At 34.0% G+C, this 24,513-nt stretch overlaps 1 protein-coding gene and 1 pseudogene across 1 annotated transcript in view; one reads left to right on the top strand and one right to left on the bottom strand.

Moving 5' to 3' along the window:
- Positions 1 to 24,513, top strand: part of CTNNA3 (catenin alpha 3) — a 1,416,183-nt gene that overhangs the window by 1,313,016 nt on the left and 78,654 nt on the right. The gene's annotated exons all lie outside the window — the stretch shown is intronic.
- Positions 967 to 1,894, bottom strand: LOC120609668 (dnaJ homolog subfamily A member 1-like; annotated as a pseudogene).

Here is a 24,513-nt window from a genome sequence, read left to right as displayed (position 1 = left end):
ACTTGTAAATTTTATTTGTTGTTCACCATAAATACATGCATTTACATACAAAATGAAAAGAATATCTACTGGATATTAATGATTAATATTTGTTTTTCAGGCTTTTTTGTTTTTTTCATATATATTAAAAATTGTATCAAATAAATAGTGCACACTAAAGAAAAAATTAACAGTAGGTCACAAAATATTAAAAAAAAAGTCTCTTGCACATGCACCTTCCCTCTCCTAATCTAAATTCCAAGATACGAACTCTTTTAGCTACTTTTATATTTAACTTGTCCCTTAGTTACCTGGGTTTCGCTAAATAATTATATTGCTATAGTATAATTTATCAGCTATGATCATTGTTTTTTAACTCTCAATAAATTTATACTAGAGTATTTTTTTCACACTTGGTCACGCCACTGACTTCAAAAATCATAGTCTCATAACCATTTTTGTAGCCAATCATTAGGTTTCTATGATGAGAACAGAATTTACTGGGGCTATCAATTTGTATAATGAGAACATAGTAGCTATCTTACCTATTTTTTAGCTTTTCTGACTCCCTTTTACCTTACCAAATATTTGTAGTGTATCTTTTTTTCAAGCTTTTATATTTGAGTTTATTCTTTATTTAACTTTTAAAATATTACTGTAGTTGAATATTAAAACAAAACAATAGCAAGTGGTGAGCATATGATCATAGTCTTTCACTCATTCACTACTGCATATAAAATGCCAGTAGTGAGTGTTATTCACTGGCCCCATTAAGAATACCACACCTAGGATAATGTCCAACATCCTTGTATGCTTCTCCATTGTAATGATGTAGTCTTTCCTGATTTGGATCAAAGTTTACTAGCCCTAACTGGTCCATTCCAACAGTCTCTTCTACTTCCTTTCAAGTAGGAGTTTTTCAAGCAAAGAGAGCTTATCAGGAAAGAGAAAGCCATTCTCAGGAAAGTTTACCTTAAATTTGATAATTTAAATGTGTGCTAAATGAAGGCATGCCAATTTATACGGTCTGTGATAGATTGGCATGCCTTTGTTTAGCACACACTTGATATCTCCATGCTTGACAGTCTGACCTGAATGAGAGGTGATGTCAAGAGTAGATATTGGCTTTTGGAAGCCACATAATGCTTCAACCAACTGTATGTCCATACACATGAAAAGATCTCCCTTTCAGTAAAATAGCATGGTCTTTCTGATATAAAACAATAAGAATATCTCTGGACTCTAGTCCTGGTTCTTGGTTTCCTTCACCATGGAATGTTATCTTCTGGCCATCTTTTGTGCTTTTGTCAGTATGAACTTCTAGAATCTTCTTCTTTCAAACTATCTTCCATTGCAACATTTACATCTATCTTTAGATCTGATCCATTCCCCCATGACCCTGGCACTCCATACACACGGACTTAATTTGCTGAACCATCCCAAGTCATATCTGATGAATTCTTATTTGCATCTCATACTTCAGCAGTTGGACAACACTCTACTGCTCCTTTTGTACCAGCTGGACCTGCACATTTGTCACAAATCACATTCTTTTTGCAGAGCTAATTTTCTTGTTGCACCATTACATTAATCATCTAAGGTTACTGAGAGTTGATGCACAACATTTTTACCTCTCTCTCCGAATCATTCCTCCTCCTCCAAAAATCATATCAAAGATGTCCATGGGGGAGTACAAACTGCCACTTGCTCCACATTCTTTAATTGTCTGTTCTCATCCTTTGTCATATAATTCCCTTTTCTTTACATCAAAGAACACGTCATAAGCTTGAGAAATCTGTTTAAACTTTTCTCCTTCACTTGGATTCTTGTTAGGGTGGTACATCAAAGCCAATTTCCTGTAAACCTTTTTCAGTTATTCCTGGGTGGCATTGGGTTTGACCTTCAAAACATCATAGCAAGTTTTTTTTTTTTTTTTTTTTCATCATTTTTGATAGCCGGTGAGCAAGCTGAGGCTAGTGTGAGAGAGTGGGAAGAAACGTGTTGCTGTCAGGAGAGTATCTTGATTTTTACTTTACAATGTTACTTTATAATATATCATTTATGCTTTGTCTACTGGCCGATTCTGTATATTTAAAAACCAGTAAATATGATTTATATTATTCAGATAACAATGTTCATCACAGTGGGTGGTATGCTCAGATTGTAGTTTCTTCTTTACAATGTCTGCTTCTTTACAATGCCACTCAATGGAGAAATTATTTATTTATTTACTTATTTAATACTTAGTTTTGGGGTATCCTCTACGTGTCAGGAACTATTCCAGTCTCTTGCAAAACAGTAATCAATGAATACTACAAAGGTGCCTGACCTCATAGAGCTTATATTCCATTGAATAGAGACAGACAATAAAGAGTGGACACAACACATAAGTAAACTGGATCATATTTTGGAAAGAAATGGAGGAATGAAAACAAAGTGGAGTGAGAAAGACCAGTTTTGCTAGTTTGGGGTTATAGTTTTAAATAATATGAATAGAATAGATGCCATGTAGTTATGAGTTGAAGGAGACGAGGAAGTTAAGCATGCTGATATCCAGGGAAAAAGAGTTTGAGGTGAAGGCACAATTAAAGAATACCCTAGTTGGGGAGTGTGCTTAATCTTTGAGGCTGGGATAAGTAGTATGAGATGAGGTTGAAGATGTGATGGGGAGTAAGAATGAGATGAAGTGAGAAATTTGGTTTTCCTCTGCTGTTAGAGGCATTTTAGAGTTTTGAATAAAGATGTTTACTGCTCTGTAGTATATTTTTGAAAGATCGCTCCTGTATTGAGAGAAAAAAAAAAAAACATATATGAGGCAAGGATAAAAGCAAAGAGACTAATTAGAGGCTCTAATAGGAATGAAGTACAAACACAATATGTCTTCCAACTCTGAGAATTCCATGTCTTTTATGTCTTTGAAATTTTCATCATTTTTCTAGTTTCTATCTTTCTGGGGCTCCTATTAGTTGAATATTAGATCTTCCCTATTGTTTCTATATCTTTCAGTTTTTTCTCTTAAAAGTTCTGCCTCTTGTCCTTGATTTTTAATTTAATTTCCCCATTGAAATTATATTAATGAAACTTTTTGATTTCAAATTTTCTTTCTTGTCAAGTATTTTTATTTTCTCCATGGCACCTATGCAAGAATAAGGGATCTATGGAAAGTAACTTCACAGGGTGATCTGATCATAAATTCCCAACTGGATAGGTCATGGTGGGTAGTTACACCTCAGGCATATAACTTCTTTAGTAAAAGGCTTATAATTGCCTTAAGCAAGCCCTGTTTATCATTTCTATACATCTAGGTTAATACACCTCTGAAATGTACTCTTTTGGATCCCTCCTTCGAATATGTGACAACCTTTACAGACTCCTCCTTCTAAGCTATCCTGTAATCCAGTCCCAGCCTTACTTTCTCTCATCTTCAGGAATGTAATCTTCCTTACATTCTCTCCTTAATTTCAAATTCATAAAATAAATTGCAAAACTGTTATTCTCCAAAAGCATTTGAGATCTTGTTCCCCAGCACATGTTGTCAGTTAGGCTCAAATAAATTCTTATGAAACTTCTCTGTAGATTTATATTACTGAAGCCAAATAATTAAGTTTGTTCTACTTGTATGCTCTGGCCAAAAAATGCATGAGCAGGGGTTTTAAGTAAAGAAAGAAATTAGTTTATTAGAATTGTCCAAACCAGAGACAGGAGAGCTCGTGTTCTAAACAACCCAACTCCCTGATAGTATATAGGTTACAGATTATATAGGACAAAATCACAAGACACCATGTGTTAGTGGTTCCAGATTGAGTTAGGAGTTTATCGGTCAGAGGTGAGAGGAGCCTAATAAATTATTTCTTCAGATCTTGAGATCAGCTCCACCCTCCAGGACCAGTTTCAAGAATTAGCCAAGAGAGTAGTCTTACCTTAAGGCTCAGGAGCTGAAACATAACATATTAAGATGTTATCTTTAGCCTGACAGAGGGCTTAAATCTTTTCACCAGTAGTCAAAACTGGGCTATTGTCTTCTGCTACTTCAGGTGTCAAGAAAGAAGAAAAGAAAAATGATTGTTTCAAAACTACAGTTTAAATCAAATCAGAATTACAAAGACTCTCAGTTTCATTTGTATGTTTCTTACATCTACCCATCCTATACTGTCTTCATAAACTCCTTTTAATAACGTTAGTGCAGTCATGAGCCACATAACAACATTTTGGTCAACGATGGATTCGTCAATGTAAGAAACATCCAAAACCTGCAGAAAATTTTTATAAGAGTTTATTTGAGCTAAAACTGACAATAATTGCCAGGAAGCAAGATCTCGAATGCTTTGGAGAGTAACAGCATTGCAGTTTCTTTTATACATTTGATATTAATGAGGGAATATAAGAAAGATTGCTTGAAGGTGGGACAAAGCTAGGTGGGATGCAGATTACAGGACAGTTAACAAGATTATATGCTCTCTAGGGAGTGGTTATGTCTTTTCCTTGTATTACTTTTGGCATTTCAAAAGTTTATTAACCTAGATGGACAAGAACAATGGACAGGGCTTCCTTAAAAACTTTTCACTAAAGAAGTTATTGGCCTAAGGCATGACTGCCCACAATGACTTGCCCCGTTAGAAATTTACGATTTATTACAGCGCCCCTTTTTTTCATCCACAGACTGCATATAAGATGGTGGTTCCATAATACTATAGTAGAGCTGAAAAAGCCCCATTACCTAGTGAAACCCACCCGCCCTAATGTTGTAGAATAATGGATTATAAAAATAATTACCAATGAGTTACAATTTCCTACAGTATTAAGTATAATAACATGCTGGACAGGTTAGCCTAAGAACTATAGGAAAAAATAATTTGTCACCCTAAAATGTGTCTCTTTGTTATAAGTATAATTTTAGGCTGGTTAATTTTAGAAACGGGGGACATGAAGGAAGCTCTGAAACTAAGTAAATATTACCCTTTGTAAAAGACATTTACATTTCTAAGGGACATCTTCATTTGTAAAAGTTGTACCAGGAAAAGAGGGATGAATTTATCTCTAGAAACTTTTATTCATGGACTGCAGAAAGCAAGGACTTAAATCTGCATAACAACCCTACCTTTGTTACTATGCTTTTCCTGGTAACATACCTCAACTGACTCTCCCAACTCTCAGTATCTTTTTCTTTTTCTGTTTTCAGCTGAAAATGGGATTAAGGTGGTGGCTTCAGCCCTTTTGCTGAGTTACTCTGTTTTCCTGGGTCTCTACCACACATACAGGAGGTATACATGTTATTAAACATTTGTTTGTATCTCTCTTGATACTCCATCTTTTATTACAGAGATGTCTAGGCCAAGAACTCAGAAGGGTAGATGGAAAGTTATTTTTCTTCCCCTACTGGGCAGTATGCTCACTACATAACCTAGGTGTTGTCAACAAAAAAAGAGTCTTTTCCAGCCAAAGAAAGTCTCACATAGAGACTGACAACATTTGCTGGGAAGCAAAATCTCATGGATTGAGAAAATGCTCTGAAGTATGGCAGTTTTGCAGCTTATTTTATACTTTAGACTCAGGAGGAACCATTGGGAAGGTTACATGAAAGTCATTGGTGGTAGATTAGAGAGAAGGGAGAAATTAAAGCAGAAAAATCTCGGGGATTAGATATAAAGCAAAACAGAGAGACACTTACTTCTTTTACATTGATCATATAGTTAAGATTTACATTACCAAGAGATAGTATGTGGGCCACAAGATAAGAATATGGACTCCTGCTCTAGTTCCAGCAGTTGTGCCTTCTAGGGATCTGGAAAAGAAAATTGCTCAGACATTTTAAAGGTATGTTATATCTTAGATGTGCAAAGACAATAGAAAATTTCAAAGGTATTGACTGACCTTTGTCAAGGAAGCTGCAGGCTTAGGATGTGACTATCCACCGTGATCTACTTTTAGTTAGAAATTTTTACTTTCAGACCACCCTGTGGGGGCATATTCAACCTCTGAATTCTCCGGTTTGGTATGTGCCCCCTTTTTTGTCCACAGTGTGTAGTAGGTTATACTATCTAGGTTTGCTTAAGCACATACTACAATATTCACACAATGACAAAATAGCCTAATGATGCATTTCTCAGAACATATCCCCGTCGTTAAATGGTGCATGACTGTATCGAGAGTTTTATTTGGATTGATTCAGTTTAGTTTTATATCTCTTCTTTTCCTTGAATAATCTGTGCTTCTGTGGTGACCGGAATAACCAGACTCGGCCTGAGTGCTTTGATTATAGAGGCAGTTTATTAGCCGGTGGCTGTCCTTCCAAAGGAGCAGCCCCGAAATGCCAAGATACAAGGTTTTTAAGCCCTAAATCCCATTCCTCATTCTGTCTTAAACACAAAGGTCCATCTTTCTCCTATTCACTACCTGTCAACCCACTGGTCAGGTGTGCAAGCGGGGAGTACAGAAGCAGAAAGCTTGTTGTTAGAATGTTATGTTCCTATGGGTGATTGCCTATGTTCCCATGGGCAATAGCCAGTGTTCCCATGGGTGATGGCCAAACAGTAATTTTCAGCTTATATACAATTGATTATTTTTCATGCCACGCAAGCAAGCAGGGTTACACAGGCTAAAATTGGCAGTTAGCATATGAGCTCATTGTTACAAGTTTCCTGATTAACAGAATGAGGTTAGGGGTTCCAGAAACTAGGCCTAAGGTATAGACTTCCTTTGTCCAGTTTCAGGTTTTAATTATCCTTTAACCCTTTCACATTTCTGTGACCTTTTTAGTAGTGCGTCATCACACTTCCTCAATGGTTATTTCTCCCCTATTTGTCTTACTATTTATTTTTCATGTTGAAAATTGTCCTCAAATATATGATATGTCTTGGATCTCTGTTTAAATTTAAGAATAAGCCCAATAAAAGCTGACTTATAAACTTGAGCACTTAGATGAGATTTGTCTCTGTCTCACTTGACTAAGAATAAGTGGGATAAATTTAGTCTTTAAGCTGGAGGACTCTCAAAAGTTTAATTTGGGATGTCAAAATTTGTGTTAGAAATTAGAAAACTCAGAATATACTTTTCATACCTCTTTAGAAAAAAAGTCCCCACTTTTTGATTTGTGAGATAAATGTTTGATTGTAAATTTTCTGTGAGTGAGGGTAGAGGTGCGGTATTGGAGTTGGGATAAGATTGACAATGTGAAACAGAATTTTAGTCTTATTGTTTGTTATAAGTGTTGTTACCAAGTCTGAAGTTTGTGTATGTGGTTTTAAACTGTGAACCAAAAATAAATATATTTACATGAGTGGTGTGCTCTTATTTTCTTTTAAAATTATAACATGTTACATGACTTAGTGAGGTTGAGATGATTTCCCTAAGGAAGTGACTATTATGAAGTAATAAAGATAGATTAAAAGTTGAAAATGGTAGAGAGCATATTCCTGGCATAGAATGATCAAAGGTTTTATATCAGGAGAGAGCATAGTGTGAATAGCCTTTTTTGTTATTTTATTTTGTTGTTTTTTTGTTGTTCTTGTTATCATGGTGTTGATAGCAACTTTTTGCACACAGTGTTACTAATAGCAATGATTGTTACAACAAAAGTACAGAAAATGAAAATATTAATATATTCACCTTAAAGTGATTACTAAAATAATTAGCAATTCTGATGTACCAGTATGTATAATAATTTATATTCATTATTTATATTATTCAACATTACCATTGTGAAATAAAACTATATTTTGCAATAATTAGTAAGATAATCTTTAAAATCTCTGGACTCGTATTTCTGGTTTCACTTTGCTTTTTTTATTTGATGTATATCAGTGTTTTGAATTAAAACAAACTGATCTAAACAGAAAGAAAAAAACATGGAAATGCTAACACAGGGTCAGTATTATTGTTAGAACTTTACAAGATCACTTAGAAGCACCATTTTCATAGAGTATCATGTTAACTCTGAAAATTATCATCCAGCCATCAAAGCTTTTAAACTAATTCTCTTCTGATTTATTGTATGATTTAAAAATCTTATGTCTGCAGTGCTAACCAAGTGATACAAATACACTCATGAAGTTTGTTAATAAATGGATAGGATGAAATTAACAAGAATATTAAAATGGAGAAACGAGACAGAGTTTGGCGCTCAGCATTGTGGGCGACAGAGATAGAAGGGAAACTACTTATCAGTCAAACGATCTAATAGAATATGAAATTTTTAAACTACAACACTTTCATGTTTCATTTCAAGAAGTCTTCTTGACTTTAATCCTTCTGCAGCTGTTCCTGAAGAGTCTAATGATTCTGCTCTTTTATTTTGTTTTGAAAAAATTTTAGATGTGTGCCTTTCCTTTTCTGTTCTTTAGAAATCAATTCAGACTAAGTAGAAGATCAAGGAACAAAATTTGGATAATAGAACCCAATGCAGTGAATATATTGATTAAATACCTTTACCAAACTAAAAGTTAATATGAAAAGCCTTCTAGGAACATAGAGCATTACATATGGGGATTTTTATAATGACTTGCATGTTGAGCCAATTCTTTGTTTTTACTTTTTTCTACATGAAGGAGATGTCATAGTCTTTTATCTAAAGCCCATATAAGTAGGATCACATAGAAATTCAGTAGTGGAACTAGAAATCAGAAGGTGTATTTAACTTTCCAAAATTTCTTTCTTTGGATTTTAAAGATCTTTAATGATAAAGTCTTGCAAATTTAAAATAGAGGGTTTGTGGGGGAGATATAAAATGACTAACATGAGATGACAAAACTCACGTTTTGATTTTTACACACAAATGTGTGTGTGTGTGTGTGTGTGGCATACATGTGTGCGTAAATATGTGTCCACAACTGTCTGTTGTATGTACTGCTTCTAGTATTTGGCATGGTCATGCAGAATCTTTCCTGCAGATGATTTACTAATCTACCAGATAGACTCATTTTTAAATCCTGATTCCTTTATGAAACAGTATGTCTCTTACTCATAATTCTCAGGTAGCAAAATGCTTGTTATTAGTGTGGTTTAGTATATTCCATTGCTGAAAATCCTCCTCTAAATCTGAGTCTCAGAAAATGTACTTCGTTTAAATAATTATACCTTTGGAAATCACCATTTCTGCCTGATGCAAGTTGAATGCTGCTGCTTAGGATGTATGAATTATTCTTTTGCAATAGGTGGACAAACCATAGTTGTGAAAAATGTAGATTATGTGCAAGAACACACTCAATGATGTGAAATTTTTTTTTCTGAACTTATATCTTTTATCAGTATTCAAAACTAAGCAACATTTGGAAAAAAGAAATGGTGTCATTTTAATAAAAAAAAACAATTGTTAACTTAAAACATGGGCATTTGGCATTGTTTTCCAGAAAACTGAGTGAGTGGGTTGTTTTGATCACCTCTACTGTGACCCACACCAGGCACTTACAATTGGGCTTGTTGAAATAACAGCTGGAGTTTGTATGGCAAGGTTTTTTCTCTGCCAAGTTAACTGAGCTGTTTAGGGATAAAATCTGTGACCTTGTTCTCATGAAGCCAGGGCTGTATCCAAATGAATTAACTTCTCCAGTTTGCATTGGTGTGTGTTGCCATTTGCAACAGCAGACAAACAAAAACAGAGTGTGTATTGTGATGGACATTAACAGTATTTTCATTTTAAATGAAAGGTTTTCTTGAAGAAGCCAGTATCAGCCTTTTAATTAATCACTCTTAACCAAAGCACTCAGCTAGATACCAAGCTGTCCTAGAGATGATGTTATTAATGTTAGAAACAGTCTTATGTCTATGGTTCAGAAATGGTCATCTGTAAAATATCAGCATCCTCTCTCCTCAGGCCATCACATATCATCAAGTCAGGTGCTGCCTACAGAGGATATAGTCTTCTGCTGCCTGTAGCACTGATTAAGTCATGTAACTGGTGCTACTTTTATGCATTCATGAAACTTGTCTTGATTTGTCTCAGGCTAGTCATAGATTAGTTTCATCATTGGAATCTGTGTTTAATTAGCTCCCCAAATCTGCCTCTCATCTCTGAAAACCCATGTTCCACTTGTTAATTTGGACATTGTTATCAGATAGTTTATAGGTGGCCTACCATATTGCCAGAGAACTAGAGTTTGATGATTGTTTCTTATTTTGATTTGTCAATAAAATAACATGGTAATATGTAGATTTTTTGAACTATACATTGGTATAGTCTGTCTTTACAGAGGGTGGTGTAATTATGTTAAGAAGCTCATACATCAGAGTATGGGTAGGCATTTTCGTACCATTTATCAGTCTGGGAAACTATTTTAATGACTTTGGGCAAAGTTTACATTTTTTTTTTTAAACTTATCATCTATCATATCAGTTTCTCAGATGATTAAAAGAGGTGTTTCTTCATAGTCACCATAAGCTTATATTGGTTAAAACGTCATGGAACAAGGTATATGTTGGATCTGGAGATTTTTCTGGTTATATAAATACTTGGGATTTTTTTTTTTTCTGAAAGAGGGCTTATTGAAGAACTGCAACAGTGATATAGCAATTGAACTACTGCATGTTATCTTACTTATCAAGTGTTATATTTCAAATGTTTAAAAGGCCTACATGTTTCTCTAGTCCATCTTCTCATTTTACAAGTAAGGAAATGAGTCTCAGAAAAGCTTCAAGAAGCAATTTGATAATTCATCTAGGGAGAACTCAAATATCTTTATTCAAGCAGCATTTCATCGCTGAACACATTTGTACTGGTATTTTAAAAGTAGAATTTATTGTAACATTCATAGGCATACTTTAGTTAATTTGTCCGATACCTATAACAAGAGAGCAATATATATCACCTCCATCTTCTTCATTACTGGAAAAAGTAATGAAAGTAATTGAGAAGCCAGGTTGGCTAAGTCAGCTTTTGTTGACGTCAATATGAGTCAACATTCTGCTTCAAATATCGTGTCTCTGTCACTTCAAATTCATGAAGTATGTATGCTAACAAAGTACCAAGTCAAAAGCTTTCTATATTTGGCAAAACTTAAATGCGAAGTTGTACTGATTCCTCTACTGAAATGCAAGAAAAAAAGTTCCTAGAAGCTATTTTTAACATTTGTTTCAGCATTGTTTTGCTGGGTTAATATTTTAAGCAAACATAGAGAATAAGTGATTGGTAAAGGCTTTCTTAAAATCTTTATTTGGGCACCTAATTCATGATAAGCTTTGTTCTAACTACTAGAGATGGTTAATAAAAACTTGGAGCGAGCCTCTGAAGTTTTCAAATTATAGCAAAGAATCAAATTTTTTACTCAGAACAACAGCAAAATAGCTAGATATGGACTAATGTCAATGTTCTATACTAAGTGCTATGGGAAAACAATAAAGGAATAATTCATTATTTGGGGGAGGTCCATATATTTTTTAGAGAAGAGGTAGAAATTAAACATTAGATGCCAAAGGGTGAATTGGAATTTACTAGGTGGACAAGTGAAGAAGGAGATTATAGGTTAAAGAAATAGAAAAAGCTAAATGATGGAGATAAGAATAGAAGGGTATATAAAGGGTAAAGGAGTCTATGTAGTTAGCATAAAAGATGTGTGGTGAGGAGTGATTGAGTATGACAAGGTATGGCTGGGTAGGTAGAGCCCAGGTAGTAAACAGTCTTATATGCTTTGCTAAGGAGTTTGCTTGCTTTTTGGATGTGTGTGTGTGCGTACACGCACACTTTAATATCAGGTCATGTTCCTATTTCTGGGTGCCATGCTGTTGGTAAGGCATGTGGAACAAGCACAGGCCCCTTTTGCCTTTCTCTCTAAAGTAGATACTGGCATGTAATCTTTAATGCATCTCAGGTAGCAGAGCAATGAACACTTTTCTTGGTAAACATTAATACTGAAAAATTTGGAAAAAATCATGAATAGAGCTGTTCTTTTGTCACAGCAGAAGAGAAGTTCTCATCAACCTTATACTTTGTACATAGATTGAGGAAAATTGCATACATTATTAATTTTTGAAATATGACTTTTGTTTAAAGCTACTATAGTTTTGCTTTTTATTTGGGCAGATTAGTACGAAAATGAGAAGAACCTAGCAGATGAAATTTGAAGACGTCACTAGCTAGTCCGAGGAAATTCAAGGTCATAAAATGAACTCCTAACCTTTATGAAAGACATTATCTAATAAGAACATAGCAAAAATACTATGTATAGAATTTCCAGGTAATTTTGGGAGAAAATGTCAGTTGAAGTACTTATTTAATCCAGCTAAAATTATTTTTAGTTTGTTTAGTATTTTATTTTTCAACTTTTGTCACAAATATTATGATTTATCGAATATGGAATCCAGAATTTGAGAGCTCTATGAATATTTGTTGTTCAGTCTTCTGTAAATTAGAGCTCATATTTATAGTTTCTTTTAGAGTCCAATTAGCATCTTATAAATAATGCAAATGTAAATGAATCAGTGAGTAAGAATTCTGCCAAAGTCCACTGCTTTTTTTTAACATATTGGTGTTACAAATATCTCAAGTTAGTCTTAATGTGAACACTTTCAAAGTACTATTATAAGCATGTATGGTAATAATTCTCATTTTAAATTACACAGAATAATGTCAAACACAAATTGCCTGTAGATAATTGTTACAATTTCCTCCAGTTTGGCAATCCTGTTATAAGAAATAAATCCACATTTTTCCTTAGTAATACTGATTTTTCATCATTACCAGGAAAGCAAATATATTCAGCCTTTTAAAATCTTTCAATAAGTTTAATATAATCAGTTTGATATCTGATTATATTATTGACATCTTTGAGCATTCACATCCTTATGTTTTGTTTTACGGTATGCAAAAATACTTAGACCAGAATTTCTGTCTTTAAATAACGTCTGACAAATATATAGAGAGAGATTACATCCCTAAAAAATATTAAAGAAAGTGAAGATTAAAGGGGCAGAGATGAGAGAGACATTTATAAGCCATTGGTGGTCAAGCAGAGGATCAGAGTTAGTGATCAACCATGAGTAAAATTCAGATAATCATCAAGTGTTTAGGCTTAGGGGCCACACTCCTGAGAGCATTATGAACAGCTCAATCAACTGGCAAGTCATCTTTGAGGCCAGCCGGTGCTTTTTGGCATCAGAGAGTTTATTGGCTACAGTAGAAGAGAAATTGATGTTGCTTAGATATTTTCCAGTTTCTTTTCTCTGCAGACATGTTTGTTTTTGGTTGAAGAGTGTCAAGCTTAGAGGTTTTTTAAACATGTCAGTATTCCAGGCTATTCAGACCTGGTCCTTATACTCACTCTTATTTCTTTAAATTTTTTTTTCCAATTATAGTTGACACTCAAAATTAGTTTCAGGTGTACATAGTGATTAGACACATATGATTTATGAAATGATCCTCCTGGTAAGTTTAATACTCCTCTGACGCCACTCATAATTATTACAATATTATTGACTATAGTCCTTCTGTTGTACATTACATCCCTGTGACTATTTTGTAAATACCAATTTGTACTTCTTAATCCCTTTACCTTTTTTACCCAGTTCCCCAATGCCTATCCACCTGGCAACCATCAATTCATTCTCTGTATCTAAAAGTTTCTTTCTTTTTTGCTGTGTCATAAGATAGTTCTACTTTTAATTATTTGAGGAACCTCCATGCTGTTTTCCTTAGTGGCTATACCAATTTGCGATCTCACCAACAGTGCACAAAGGTTTCATTTTCCCAATATATTTGCCAACGCTTGCTGTTTGTTGATTTATTGATGATAGCCATTCTGACAGGTGTGAAGTGATATACCATAGTGGTTTTAATTTGCATTTCTCTGATGATTAGTGACATTGAGTATTATTTCATATGTTTATTGGACATCTGTATGTCCTCTGCCCGTTTTTCACTGGACTGTTTGTGGTATTTTTTGGTATTAAGTTGTATAAGTTCTTTATAAATTTTTTGATATTAACCACTTATCAGACGTATCATTGGTGAATATCTTCTCCCATTTGATTGGTTGTCTTTTCCTTTTGTTGATGGTTTCTTTTGCAGAGCAAAAACTATTTAGTTTTCTGTAGTCCCCTTTGTTTATTTTTTCTTTTGTTTCCCTTGCCTGAGGAAATATATCAGAAGAAATATTACTAAGAGCAATGTCAGAACGTTCAATATCTCTTTTCTTCTAGGAGTTTATGGTTTTTGCATTTAAGTCTTTAATCATTTCGAGTTTATTTTTGTAGATGGTGTAAGAATGTGGTCTAGTTTCATTTTTTTTTTTGCATTAGTGTTTCAGTTTCCCTAATTATTGAATAGATTGTATTTACCCCCATTGTATATTCTTGCCTCAGATTAATTGACCATATAGGCATGGGTTCATATCTGGGCTCTCTATTCTGCTCTACTTATCTTTGTTTCTGCTTTATGCCAGTACCTTGCTGTTTATATTCCAATAGCCTCGTAGTATAGTCTGATAGCATATAGTATGATACCTCTAACATTGTTCTTCTTTCTCAAGATTTCCGTGACTATTCGAAGTCTTTGTGGTTTCATTATAAATTTTAGGATTATTTGTTCTAGTTATGTGAAAATGTCATTGGTATTTTGACAGGGATTGCATTGAATCTTAGATTACTTTGGATAGAAGGGATATTTTAACAATGTTAATTCTTCCTATCTATGCTTATTATTATTTTTATCTTCTTCAATTTTTTTCTTCAATGTCTTATAATTTTCTGAGAACAGGTCTTTTGTCTCCTTGAATTTATTCCTAAGTATTTTTTTGATGCAATTGTATGAGATTTTTTAAAAATTTCTCTTTCTGATAGTTTGTTATTAGTGTATAAAACTGAAACCAGTTTTTGAATGTTAATTTTGTTTCCTGATACTTTACTGAATTCATTTATCAATTCTATTACCTTTTTGATGGAATCTTTAAGGTTCTCTCTATACAGTATCATGTCATCTACAAATAATGACAATTTAACTCCTTTCCAATTTGCGTGACTTTTATTTCTTTTTCTTATCTGATTGCTGTGGCTAGGACTTTCAATACTACGTTGAATAAAAATGAAAGTGGACATCCTTGTTTTCTATCTGATCTTAAGGAAAATGCATTTAATTTTTCACCATTATGATGTTAGCTGTGAATTTGTCATATGTGGTCATTATTTTGTTGAAGTGTGCTCCCTCTATTCACACTTTCCTGAGAGTTGTTATCATAAATGGATGCGGGATTTTATATCTATTGATATGATCATATGATTTTCATTGTTCATTTTCTTTATATAGTGTATTATGTTAATTGATTTGTGGATATTAAACCAACCTGGCATCGGAGGAATGAATCTCACTTTATCATGGTGTATGATCTTTTTAATGTATCACTGTAGCAAAATTTAGTTTGCTAATATTTTGTTGAGGATTTTTGCATCTACATCAGGGATATTGGCCCATTATATATATATGTTGTAATATCGTCTGGTTTTGGAATAAAGGTGATGTTTGGGAGCCTTTCCTTCTCTTGAATATTTTAGAATAGTTTAAGAAGGATAGGTGTTAATTCTTTGAATGTTTGGTAAAATTCACTTGTGAAACCATTTAGTTCAGAAGTTTCTAGATTACTGATTTGATTTCATTAGTAGTAATCCATCTGTTCAGATTTTCTATTTCTGCTTGATTCAGTCTTGGAAGATTGTATGTTTCTAGGAATTTATCAATTTCTTCCAGATTATCCACTTTGTAGGCACATAATTGTTCATAGTATTTTCTTATAATCATTTGTATTTCTGGTTGCATCAACTATCACTTTTCTTTTATTTCTGATTTTATTTATCTGTGTCTTTTTTTTTCTCAATGAATCTCAATTTGTTTGCCTTTTAAAAGAACTATCTTTTGGTTCCTTGATTTTTCGTATAATTTTTTTAGACACTATTTCATTTATTTCCATTTTTCCATTCACTTTGGCCTTCATTTGCACTTTTTCTAGTTCCTTTAGATATATAAAATTAGGTTGCTTATTTTGTTTCTTGAGGTAAGCTGTATTGTTATGAATTTCCCTCTTAGGTCTGCTTTCATTGTATCCCATCAATTTTAGGTTATTGTGTTTTCATTTTCATTTGTATCAAGATATCTTGAAGTTTTTTTTGATTTAATTGTTAATCCATTCATTGTTTTGTAGCATTTACTTAGCATACATATATTTATGTTTTTAAATTTTTTTATTCTAATTGATTTCTAGTTGCATACCATTGTGATCGAAGAAGATGTTTGATATGATTTCAATTTTTAAAAATTTATTAAGACTTTTTTGTGGTCTATTATGTAGTCTATCATGGAAAAATGTTCCATGTGCACTTGAAAAGAATGTATATTCTGCTGCTTTGGGGAAAAATGTCGAAAAATATCAATTAAATTTATCTTATTTAATGTATCTTTTAAGGCTGCTATTTTCTTATTGATTTTCTGTCTGGAAAACCTATTCATTGACGTCAGTGAGGTATTAAAGACCCCTACAATGATTGTATTACTGTTTCTCTTTTCATGTCTGTCAATATTTGTTTTCTATATTTAGGTGCTCTTATGTTGGGTGTATAAATGATTACAAGGGTTGTATCTTTCTGTTGGACTGATCCATTTATCATTATGTAATGTCCCTCTTTGGTTCTTGTAGCCTTTGTTTAAAAGTCTATATTGTCTGATATAAGCATTGCTACCTCAGCTTTTTTTATATTTCTATTTGCATGAAATACCTTTTTCAATATCTTTACTTTCATTCTATGTATGCCATTCTATCTAAAGTAGGTCTCTTTTAGACAGCATATGTGCGGGTCTTGTTTTCTTATCCACAGCCACCCTATATCTTTTTATTGCAGCATTTGACCTATTTACATTTAATGTAATTATTGATAGATATGTAGTTACTGGCATTTTATTATTCATATTTTTTTCTTCTCTTCTTAAAAAATTTCTTTTAATATTTCTTGTAATACTGGTTTGGCGGTAATGAATTCCTTTAGATTTTTTAAAAATTTCTTTTAATATTTCTTGTAATACTGGTTTGGCGGTAATGAATTCCTTTACATTTTTTCTTGTCTGGGAAGCTTTTTATCTCTCCTCCAATTCTAAATGGTAGCCTTGCTGGGTAGAGTTATCTTGGCTATAAGCCCTTCCTTTTCATTACTTTGAATATTTCATGCCAATCCCCTCCTGCCTGAAAAGTTTCTGTTGAGAAATCAGCTAACAATCTTATGGGAATTTCTTATACATAACTAATTGCTTTTCTCTTGCTACTTTTAAGATTCTCTCTTTGTTTTATCTTTTGACATTTTAAGGATACATCTCTTGGTGTACATCTCTTTGAGTTCATCTTGTTTGAGACTGTGCTTTCTCAAACTTGTATGTCTATGTCTATTTCTTTCAATAGGATAGGGAAGTTTTCAGTCATTATTTTTTCAAATAGGTTTTCAATCCTTTGCACTCTCTCTCTTCTTCTGGTCCCCCTACAGTGTGAATGTTGTTGTAACTGTTGTTGTCCTAGAGGTCCCTTGAAGTATCTTCATTTTTTTTTGGCTGTTCTGATTGGGTGTTTTCTACTATCTTGTCTCCCAAAATGATGATTGGTTCCTCTGCTTCATCTATCTGCTGTTACTTTCATCTGATGTAGTCTGCATTTCAGTTATTACATTCTTCATTTCTGACCGGTTCTTTTTTATGGTTTCTCTGTCCAATTTCTTTTAATGTTTACTGTCATTTTGTTGAGGTTCTCATCAAGTTCATCTATTCTTCCCCTGAGTTCATTGAGCATTTTTATAACTAGAGCTTTGAACTCTGTTTCTGTTAGATTGCTTGTCTCCATCTTGTTTAGTTCTTTTTCTGGAGTTTTATCCTGTTTTTTTTTTTTTTCATTTGGGACATGTTTATTTGTTTTCTCATTTTGGCTCCCTCCCTCTGTTTCTACATATTAGGTAGATCTGCTACATTTTAGTCTTGGCAAGTCAACCTTATGTAGTAGGTGTCCTTTGAGGCCCCATGACAATGTCTCCCTAGCCAGGAGCTCTGGGTATGTTTCTTGACTGTGTTGTATTTGCCCTACTATTGTAGTTGAACCTTATTAGCATGTCACTGGGAGAGACTGACCTTCAGGCTGATTGGTTTTGAAGACTGGCTGTGGCTACAGTGGAGTAGCAGTTGAGCAGGGACTGACTGACCCCTGTAGAGCAGAATTTGCTTAACGAGACTTTGGTGTCTGCCAAGTCTGCCCATTGGGTTTATTGTTTGTGAAACTAATTGAGTGTTACTCTGATATGGTCTGAAGATGGTCTCTGGGTATGTTGGTTCTCGGCCTCTTGGAAGGGGCTCCTGTGCAGGCCCAGGTCAGCTGCTGCTTGTGCCTAGCCTGGGGTTACCTAGTAGTAGTTACAAAGTGATCTATGGTTGATAGCTGCCTGTGCTGAGCTTGGAGGTGCCTGGGAGAGGCTATATTCTTAACTGAGGCTGGCTGCCACTAGTGCCAGGCTACAAACTGCTTAGCAAGAGGTACAGGGCACACCCAGACCAGCCGCTGCTTGTTTGCAATTTGTGGTCCTTTGAGAGATTTTAGGAATGCCCACAGCACTGCCCCATGACAGCTGCTTGTGTGGTTTAGCCTCTGAAATAACTTTGGACTAGGCGAGTGAATTAGGTAAGATGGGATCTCAGAGAATCATCAGGGCAGGGAGAACAGTGTTAGCCAGGTTAATCGAGACTCAGATTTGGTACCCACTGTGCCTGTAGGCTCCATAGGGAGAGAATTCAACAAAGGAACAGTAGAGTCTGTCAGCATGTTAGTTCTGTAGAGAGCTGCCCCTCTAGCCCTCATCCTAAAGCCAGACAGTTCAGTTCCTCCCCTCTATGTCTCTAGCACTTTTTGAGCTGCTGCCCAGTGCTTCAGCTCAGAGCAAGTGCATCTGTCAGTGAGTAAGTTTGTGTGCTGGCCTTTTAAGAGAATAGCTTGGATCTCTTGCAGTCCTCCATCTTACCCAGATGGAATCCCTACTGATTTTCACAGCAAGATATTATGAGGCCTCCTCTTCCCAGCACTGGTGGTCCAGGCTGGGGATCTCAGTATGGGACTGGGGCCCCTTGCTCCTCAGGGGTGTCCTCCAATGCTGAGATATTCCTCTCAATTCTTAAACACCACATGTGGGTTTAGGACCAGCATGTTTTGCATCTTTGCCCCTCCTACCAGTTTCCATGTGGCTTCTTTATATCATTAGTTATAAGAGTTCTGTTTAGCTAATCTTCAGGAGGTTTTCAAGGCTGGTTGTTCTATAGTTTAGTTGTAATTTTGATGTGGTTGTGGGAGGAGGCAAGCATAGCATTTACCTACTCCACTGTCTTGACCGGAAGTCCCTCTCCTACTCCCCTATTTTCTTGTCCAACACTCTGCTATGGAAATTCTGTTTTCATCAAATTAGATACCTTTTTCCAGAGCAACTCAATAATGTTTTCTGTACCCACCCTCTTTTCCATCTGGCCACGCCTTCCTTCATTTTCTACTAGCTCAAGTCTATACTCCTACAATTTTGCTCTTAGCCTTCTAAGATAGATGTAAGCAGACTATGCCTTTCTTCCAAATAAAATTGGTCTTATAAATCTTAAAATGATAGTAAAATTTGTTTTTTGTTTTAGTGTCATTTGCCATTTTTACTGACACAATTGAAATACATAAAATCATGTTCAACTACCTTGCTTCTGAGTACTTTGCAATGGAGGAAAGAACAGCTTTGAAGTAAATGTCTTGTTTTTTATTATAGTCTGAATGCTTGACAATCCAGTAGGATTGGATAACTCCATCTCTGTTCCTTGTAATTCTTCTGAGGAAAATAAGTTGCTCTTCGATTAGTAGTGAATGTAATACTGTGTTAATTACAATACTGCACAGATAAAATGGAGGAAACACTAATAGATTAATTATGCTAAAATATTTCCATTTCCAGGCAAAAATTTAACAAAATAAACATTCCTATCTCACCTTATTAATTTTGTAGATGTGGAAGGCGCTAACATCAAATTATACTAACAAATTTTTAAATATATTTATTATGCCTGTTTTCTTTTTTTGAATAGCTATTACTCCTTGTCTTTTATCAGTCACTCCATTTTCCTCCTATTTGTTTCTGTAGTCCTGTGTTTATTTAGATTATTTAATATATTCACTAACAGAATTTTTAAAAATTTTCTAAATCATTGGAATCTTTTAAAAATCAAAACTGTAGATATAGTTACATTGTACAAATGTGAACAAATGAAGATGAATTAGGAGATATTGCAGTGGGAGGCATAAGGTCTTCCAAACTGGCATTCTTTTGGTACCCTACTTCTATATCCCATATTCTTGGATATCCAGGCACCTCAGTGGGAGATAGTTTAAAAATTATTGATCTTCTGTGTAAATACTAGTCATAGAGATGATTGAGTCATTTTTATATAATTAAAGATATTCACTTTTTCCCCTACATGTAATTGTATGGAGCTGTGACTAAATGTGGATGAAAGGTAATTGATCTTTCTTAATTTGTTTGAGAAGTATCCATAAAATAGAATTGTTGGTCCTATGTTAATTGTTAATTATGACACAATTTCTCTGTAATAAAACTCTCAGCTAAATAGGTAATATATGAGATTTTCATGAATTAGTTTAGCAGTTTAGTTAAAATATAAAATGTTTCATGTCTGCCTTGGTTATACATTTATTAATGCCATATGGTCGATCATCTGTGTGGCTATTTTCTTAAGTGGTTTTAGATATCTGAAAACATATTTTCTTTATAACAAATATAGAAAATAAGTACTTTTCACTATAAATATAAACATGATTGGTTATTTATTGCTACATAATTTACTTTTTAAAGCCAAAGATGTATTTGATTTAATTTTGAGGAATTATTTATTAAAAGAAAAAAAGGCATAAAATTATAAGATCTAAGACCTGGAAGTTTCCTTAGTATTATTTTGTTCAACCCTTTCATTTTAGAGATAGGGAAGGTAATTCCTGTTTTTAAAAATTCCATATTTCTTCCAGGGTGATTATGTGAGAAATGGTTAATATTTCTCTGAAGGTCATTGCACTTCAAGGGTTTAGATTTAATGCAACATTTTACACAAAACAGAACTCTTGATTATATAAAGTAAAGCATGTTGTAATATAATTGTTCTCCATGAGTTGCAAGAGCCCATGAAGAATGACTTTGGTAAATTAGATGTCATAATTGTTCTCATTAAGCAATCTGTATGTTCATCTCTGGGTGACTGATTATTTTCTTTCAAAATAATAGTAAGGCTATATTAGAAAAAAAAAATTCCCAAAGCTTCCACAGTGTTCACATGAATAATATCCTTCTGTTGTGGCGCGATCAATTCTAAGACCCACGGAGCCAATCGAGATGAATTATGAGCCTTTATTAGCCGGCCAGCGACTGACTCTCTACCACGCAGGGTTCAAGGAGATCAGCCTCCAGATCCCAAAAGAGGCGGTTTATAAAGCCTTACCACACCCTAGTTAACATCAAACAAGCGAGCAGATTACAGAAGCAGAAGTTGGCCCTTAGCATATCTTTGCCCAGAACCACATCCTTAACACTTCTTTAACACTTTGTATATACTTTCAAAAACAAATTAATAAAGTAGTGTAGTGCTACATTGAATAACACTGAACTAAAAAGCAGTGAATAAAAATACTTCTACTGGTTCAGAATAAGCTATTTTATATACTCAACACTTCTACACTCATTCTTTGTCAGCCAGTAAGAGTGTTTGTATATATTTGTATTCTGACAACATGGATGAACCTCGACATAAGCATGCTAAGTGAAATAAGCCTGACAGAAAAAGTTGAAAACCACATAATATCACTTATATGTGGGATATAAAGCTAAAAGCAAAATATGAACAGGGCAAACAAACAGAGACTCATGGACATCGACAATAGACTAGTGGTTACCAGAGGGTAGGGGAGAGTAGGAAGTAGATGGGGGAAAAGAGGTCAAATATGTGGTGACCGAAAGAAATCTAACAATGAGCGGTGAATACACAATGCAATATTTTTCTAATATAGTCTTACTGTTAAACTGTACACCTGAAACTTACTGGTTTTTGTTAACCAATGTCACCATAATACAGAGAGAGAGAGAAAGAGAGAGAGAGAGAGAGAAAGTGAGAGAGAGAGAGAGAGAAAGAATTAACTTTATTTCCAAATACAGAGGTAGATAAGCACTTGGGCAGCATGACTGTAGGTATGTATGTCTTTTGTCATTTGTATATAACATGACAACTATTGAATCACGTTATACTTTTTTTCTGGGGTACAACTGAAAAGATCTCTACAGAACTAATCATATTCTTTGTGGTCAAGGAGTTAAGATGATACAAAAGATTTATGTCCCAAGCACATGTACTTTTGTATATCTGACCATTTTAATATCAGTTCAATAAAGATAAAGAAGGCTAGATAGGATATAAGAACAAATTTTACACACACACACACACACACACACACACACACACACACACACATCTTTGAGAGAAAATGATTTTTAGAGATTTAATCCAAAACAACCCATTAATGGACTATAATCCCAATATTATAAATGTCATTCAGAACCACGAACAAAGGTCATTTTTTCAGTTGTCAAACTAGAAATTTGATGCCTAGCATATTGTCAGTTAACAACTGTTCTGTTTAGCACCACGATTAAAGCTATATTTACGATGCTCCACACTGTCTCCTGTTTATGTGCCTATTCACACATTAGAGGTTTAGAGGTTCTTTATCTGCTGGAAATCACTAGCCCTAATTCACCAATTCATTGTCATGGTATAAGTTGGCAAAATTTCTAACTTTCCTTGCAGTTTAAATAGTATTCCTTTTATAATATTTCAGTTGGTGATATAAAACCTTAAAGAATACATTAGGAGCTTTAGTTATTTCTTCTAACAGAAATGCCAGAGGTAATGTTCTAAGCCTTGCTACATACAGTACATACTACTGGCTATCGTGAGCTTTGCTTGGAACCTCTCCATTGGTTGTTGTGGTCAGAGCTGGCTCTGAAATAATAAAATATGGAGATAAGGCTTTTGTGTCGTCTTTATCCCCATCTGACTGATTTCATAGGACTCATAAGGTACTGCACTGAGATAAGAACAATGACTCTGAAAAGTGCAAAGAAGTTATTCTAAAATATTCTTGGTTGTACATTACTAATTAATTGAAATGACTGGTTGGTTCTGTTTTTGAGTACCTCCGCATGCCACAATCCAATCAGAGATCTAACTCCATACACATTTCTGAAAAAAGTAAAAATGTAGTTGAGGCATCTGTATAGTTAAGATCATAATGTGTACTTAATTGTATTATAAATTGACAATCTGTACTGTTAGGCTGAAAGAAGAGAGAAAAAATTTTAAGTTGAGATACTAATTTTTAATTAAGCATCTGATACGGGAAGATTATTCTGGTAAAGTTAAAAGCTCTATCAATGTAGAATTTGAAATATCCATTTCTGTCATTATACATTAACTTGAATTATAACTGCCATCTTTGTCACCTTCTAGAAATGTATAGGATGAGTTTAGTGAAAATATTTATGAAAATAATGCCATTATATTTTACTTTAAAACTTATACCAAATAAATATTTCAGATTGTCTTTGATAATACAAGCATATTTGTTTTTGATATATATTTTGCATAAAAAACAAAAAAAAGTACTAGTTTTATTGAAGTCAGAAAGTGAATTTTAATTAACTATTTCTAACATTGTAGGAAAATTTTTAAATGAATCCCAATGAAATTAGACTTGTTTTTAGACTATTGTAATTTAATTGGGGCTGTTTCTATTTTGGAGTAAGTCTTCAAAACAACTCAAAATTACTGTTAAAGAAAAAACAAAAAAACTAGAATCCAAGTGCTTAAATCGAGCAACTACAATCTACTCTATGGGATACATAGGTCGTTTTAGATTTTTGCCATTTTTTTCTGTCATTAAATGGTACACCATAAGCTTTCACTGGTGCGTGCCATTTTCCTCTGTGTCCTAATGTAAACTCACTGCATGAAATACACTACAGAAACAAAGATGGGAATCTAATTTGAAGACTCCCTTTCTTTTTTGACTGAGATGTCACATATAGCACAATCACAGTGACAACTCTCAGTATTTCCCTTCCAGGCTGTATTCCAAGCTCCAAAGGTACTATGTTCCTGAATTCTGCAGAGCACATAAGCATAACTGGGTGATTATATCAGTAAATGTGTCTCAATAAATAAACATCGATTACCTGGTTGTTATATCTGTGTACTTAGGCATATCACAACTTCTCAGGCTATTATCTTTAAATTGAGTTTGGAATACACTTTTATGTTTCACTCTAGCTCTAAGACTCTCTAATCATCAAGATTTTAGACAGAGACATGTTAACTCATCCTTTCACGTAAACTAGAAAACCAAGGCTATAAATAATTATGCATCAAAATTACCATGAAATTGGATGAAAACACATAGAGATTCATTTGGTGAATAATTATATATATATTTGAGAATTTAATACCTCACTTGCTAA

This window comes from Pteropus medius, unplaced genomic scaffold (assembly GCF_902729225.1).
Source record: "Pteropus medius unplaced genomic scaffold, Ma_sr-lr_union100, whole genome shotgun sequence".
Lineage (NCBI taxonomy): Eukaryota > Metazoa > Chordata > Mammalia > Chiroptera > Pteropodidae > Pteropus > Pteropus medius.
Note: the sequence above shows the minus strand (reverse complement) of the source record. Positions and strands in the feature narration are given on the sequence as shown.